Source organism: Arachis duranensis, chromosome 2 (genome assembly GCF_000817695.3).
Source record: "Arachis duranensis cultivar V14167 chromosome 2, aradu.V14167.gnm2.J7QH, whole genome shotgun sequence".
In the NCBI taxonomy this organism is placed as follows: Eukaryota; Viridiplantae; Streptophyta; class Magnoliopsida; order Fabales; family Fabaceae; genus Arachis; species Arachis duranensis.
Genome location: NC_029773.3, coordinates 11,762,136 through 11,767,079, shown reverse-complemented (window position 1 = coordinate 11,767,079; position 4,944 = coordinate 11,762,136). Strand labels below are relative to the sequence as shown.

The 4,944-nt window shown below is 29.5% G+C and overlaps 1 long non-coding RNA gene across 1 annotated transcript in view; it reads right to left on the bottom strand.

Annotated features, from left to right (window-relative positions):
- Window positions 1-4,319: 4,319 nt before the first annotated feature.
- LOC107473433 (uncharacterized) overlaps window positions 4,320-4,944 on the bottom strand; it is a 1,761-nt gene continuing 1,136 nt past the window's right edge. Inside the window, exon 4 of the long non-coding RNA XR_001588983.3 lies at window positions 4,320-4,542. This is a non-coding gene — a long non-coding RNA (uncharacterized LOC107473433). The remainder of the gene's footprint in view (window positions 4,543-4,944) is intronic.

Genomic DNA, 4,944 nt, shown 5'->3' with positions numbered 1-4,944 from the left:
TAAACCGTGGCTGCCTACCACGGTTTACATACAACATGATTTGATCATAAAACCTTTCTACCTCCCAGGGTTTATGTACATTTGGAATCCGTGGTTGCCTCCCACGGTTTCTATATAAATTGATTCAAGACAAAATGGTAACCAAATTCCAAATGTTGTAATTTGGTAAAGCTTTCAACCAATTGTTTTAAATTGGTAAATTGCCCTAAAGTAAATATTTTATTTTATTTTATAAGAAATATAGAGAATTAACTTTTATATAATTAATATTAACTAAGTATTAGCAGGATAATTAGGGCGATAAAGTAAGACTTCCAATAATTACTCTACTATTTTATTCTATATTATCCTATGAAAGTTTTTTACATACCATTGTATTATGCTAGTTTTTTTGTCAAAAATTAAAGAACTGGACAGAGGTAAGATCTTTAATACATATTTTCCACTACATAAGTAGAATTTTTTTTCCTGAAAGATAAAAAATATCTCTGTATACAAGTCAATTTGATTCTATTTGATTTGTACATTCTTTGTTGTTGTTTTCTAAAGATTTTTTGAACAGGGATGGATTATTCTTCTGCTCATTTTTGGTGATAATTACTTGGCCATTGTACTTGATTTTAGAAAATAAAACCTTTCCTTTTCAGCCATACTCTCTTTCCTTTCCTGTCCTAGAAAAGCAAAACTCCTATGTCATATAGTATTTACTTGGGATAAAAATTTTAATATATATTTGTTAATATTAATCTATTAATGCTTGTCTAGTTTTGATTTTATTTAATTCCATCTAAAAAGACTTGTAAAAACAAATAGGTGAGAATACGAATATCATATATTTGTTTAGCACTTAGAAATATAAATTATGTTATAGGTACAATACTTATATTGTGTATGGTAGTATTTGCTCTTTATAGATATATGAATTATGAATTAAATAAACAACAAATTAGATCTATGATTCTATAAATGTTTTTATGTAGAAAATTTTATTGAGATAGAATTTTTTGATGTAGTACTAGTATTTATATACATGTAAATTGTTTTTTTATTATGGAAATCATTTTTGTAATACTTAATAAAAGAAAACTTTGATGCTGGAGAAATTATCACCGTTTAAAATACACTAAATATAGGAGAAATATGTTAAAGGAATTAGTAATTTAGTGATAGTTTTAAATCATCACTAAATATATTTGTAATGGGTTAAAAAAGTCAATAAATATTAAAAAAAAACTATCATAGGAACTAATAACTTAGTAACGGTTTTAAACTATTACTAAAAATACCATGACGGTTTAAAACACTCAAAATATAAGAAAAAATTGTCACATGATTTAATAATTTAATGACGATTTCAAATCGTCACGACAACATAAAAAAACTTAAATAAGTGTTATAAATTAGCGACGCTTTTATACTTCAAAACCGTTACAAACAATTTAGCGATATTTCTCACTAACAGTGGTCCAAAATGTCACTATGTCACTTGGCGACATTTAAATCTGTGACACTTTTTTAGCTTCGCAAAAAAATTTAGCAACTATTAAAACTGTTGCCAAGTAATAAAAAACCGTCATACAAATGTTGTATTGTTGTTGTGAATCAACACTATTAATCTCATAACTGTGATCTTCAATCAATTTGATCCTTACATGCTAATCAATCAATTAATCATAAATCTAATTATGATAAACTTAATTAACCCAACCAATATGTTTGTCATCACAATGAATTAATAGACCTTTTTGAAACTCAACATATATATATATATATATTTTAATTTCACAAACTAAAATGAGTCTATAAAATTTAAGGACTAATAAGATTCATATGTAATGATGACAAATGGATAATACATGGAGGAATCATATTACTACACATTTATTGAAATAACATGTTAACAAACATTATTATTACATGTGGAATTATTGTCCATGATATACCATGTGATCAAATCCTAATATAACACGTGACACTAATAATTCACGTTCTCAAATCACAATAGCATGTCATAAATAGAAAACAAGTTAGAAACTAATTTGGATTATATTAGAGTATTGGCTAAATCATGGAGACATTTTAATGCAATTAAAATCTTAAAACCTATTTGAAAGCACATAATCCATCTCAAATATTATTTTAGACTTTTGCTCGACACACATAGGCATGTATTAATATTTTGTGTGATATATAGATGATTATTTCTATGAAAATATCTTTATATGAGTATGATATTATGAAATGTTAAATAATTTCGTTAAATATATTCATTTAAATATGTTAAATTATTATTTTTGCATGAAGATATCTTCGTGAGAATAACCATCATATATAAATGTGTATGCGCGTGTGCCTGTTCAAAGATACCTTTGGCTTGACATTTTAAACTTGAACCTTGAAAGGTTGAATTGAATACTACGAAATGGGAAATGGAGATTGAACATTGAAGAGATCAAAAGAAAGTAACTTGGACGCGAAACACACCCTCCTGTGGATTTGTGTTTGTGTGTGTGGCTTGTGAATATATTTTATTAGAGTAATTAGTAAATTACCCTTGCATTATATCGGTTTATATTTCTGAAGTATTAAAATAATAAGATATATAAATGTTAAAATTAATAAGATATATAAATGTAAAGTTAATTAATTTGTACGTGTTGTTTATTCATCACGTTCCATATTTGAAAATAATTTATATAATAATGAGTATTAGAAAAAGAAAAAATATAAAAAATATTTTTTTAAAACAATTTAATGTAAATAATAAATTAAAAAGAGTTAATTTTAATTTTAAAATTTAAATGTTAAATTAATTTAATTTATTCATATTTAATATGTCTGAAATATAATCAATTATTCACATTATTCACAATTTTTATTGTCTATCTAACAAAATTGTTAAAAAAATAAACTCCCTTCATATATATTTCTCTATTTGTTAATGCTTAATTTTGCTCTGAATTGACAAAAGAACGTGTGGACTAACATGTCATATGCGTGACAACGGTCTCATTCATAAATTTTGTCATTGTCCACCAAAGTCAACTTGCAATGTTAATATATTAGTTAGTTTAATTTAATTTGACTCTACTTCAAAATTAAATCATGTTTTTAAAATCCATTTCTCAAATTAAAGGATGGTATACATGTACGTGGATTTTATTCTTGAAATAAACAATTTATGCACTCTGATCTTATTGAAAAATCCTACATATCATCGCTTGATCTAGGAAATACATCGATAAAATGTATCTAATTTAAGATAAAAAAACATTTAGGTAAAAATTAAAATTAAAATGCATCTAATTTAAGATAAAAACATTTAGAGATAATTTAGTCTAAAAATTAAAATTTAGATAAAAAAACATTTTAAAATATAAAATAATTATAATGTTAAAAATAATTTTAAAAAATATTAAAAGTAATTTTGATTTAGTCTCACTCTTTTTCCATATTCCGTTTTTTCAAAACCTCATTCATAAATCCATTCCACTATAATTATGGAGATGAGAGGATGGAGAAGAGATGAGAAAGTAACAATCATTCGCCTTCGAGTTCACTGTTGCAGTTCGAGTCTCTTGTTCACTGTTCTCGCATCGCGGTTCGAGTTCGTCGCCGTTCACCATTGCAGTTCGAGTTCGTTGTTCCTTGTTCTCCCATCGTGGTTCTAGTTTGCCGTTCACCGTTCATCACCGTCGCGGTTCGAGTTCGTCGTTTACCGTTGCAGTTCGAGTTCGCCATCTCCATCTCCGTCTCCGTCTCCGTCTCCGTCTCCGTCTCCGATCGTCGCAGTTTCTTCCTCTCCATTGTCCTTCCCTCATCCTCCTCCAACTTCTCCGATCGAATCCGCTGAAAAACTCTCTGAGATCTGAAATTGGAACCTGAATCCGCCGCGGCACATGAACCATTGTCCGTACACGTATCCGTTACAGCGTTCGATTTTTTTTTGCATTCTCTTATTTCTATTGTTATTGCAGTACAAGTTTGACATTAAAAAACTCTTATCATTAGGTTTTATCATAGTTGTAACACCCTACCACGCTAAGCTTTACGCTTAAGCCGTAAAGCAGAGGTGGTGTGGTATTACGACCTCTAAAATAAAATAAGTACATATAATAGCAGAAGAATTATAATATGCTAGGAGCCGTGAAGAAAAGAGGAAACAAAATCGCAAAATAAAAGCGCAACGCTCAAGGAACGGGTTAACCTGCGTGCTAAGGAAACCATAACTATTAAACATATGATAACAGAAGTAGGAATAGAGTGCCAAAGATACAAAATAACAAGCTCCTAACTCAGCCTCAGCCTGCGAAGTCAAGACTGGCCGGAGAATATTTACATATATATATACATACATATCCAAAACCCAAAAGTACATATACACAATCCTGCCTCTCTATAAACCTCTAGGAGGATCAAAAGAACAAGTTATGCGGAGAGAAAACCAAGTATATATATACACATCATAGCATAACAAAATAACCCTGTAACCACTCCGCTTCAAAGGTCCAGACGCCTAACGAGATGCCTCTCGACCTGCATCTGAAAAACAACAACATAGTATGGAATGAGAACCGGAGGTTCTCAGTATGGTAAAGGTGCCACACACATAATATATAAGGTCCTGGGAATGCCAGAGGCAATCCTAGAACGCCGACACTCAGATTATAGAGCTCAAAGTATTAAACAGAAGCCATAAAAGGTGGTTTACTAAGGATATTTAAACCTAACTTAAATTAACCTTAAATCTAAATCCCATTCTGCCATTCCTCCTTACCTCCAACTCCATCATGCACTTTCACAGACAAGTAAACAAACAAAGGCAAGCACAAGAAGGTTACAAGTACTGCAGATAACAAATATACATTTAACATGGCAAGTACATTTAAGCACACCCAGTTAATACACAAGCAAGTAATTCAAGTAATATGCATATGATGCATG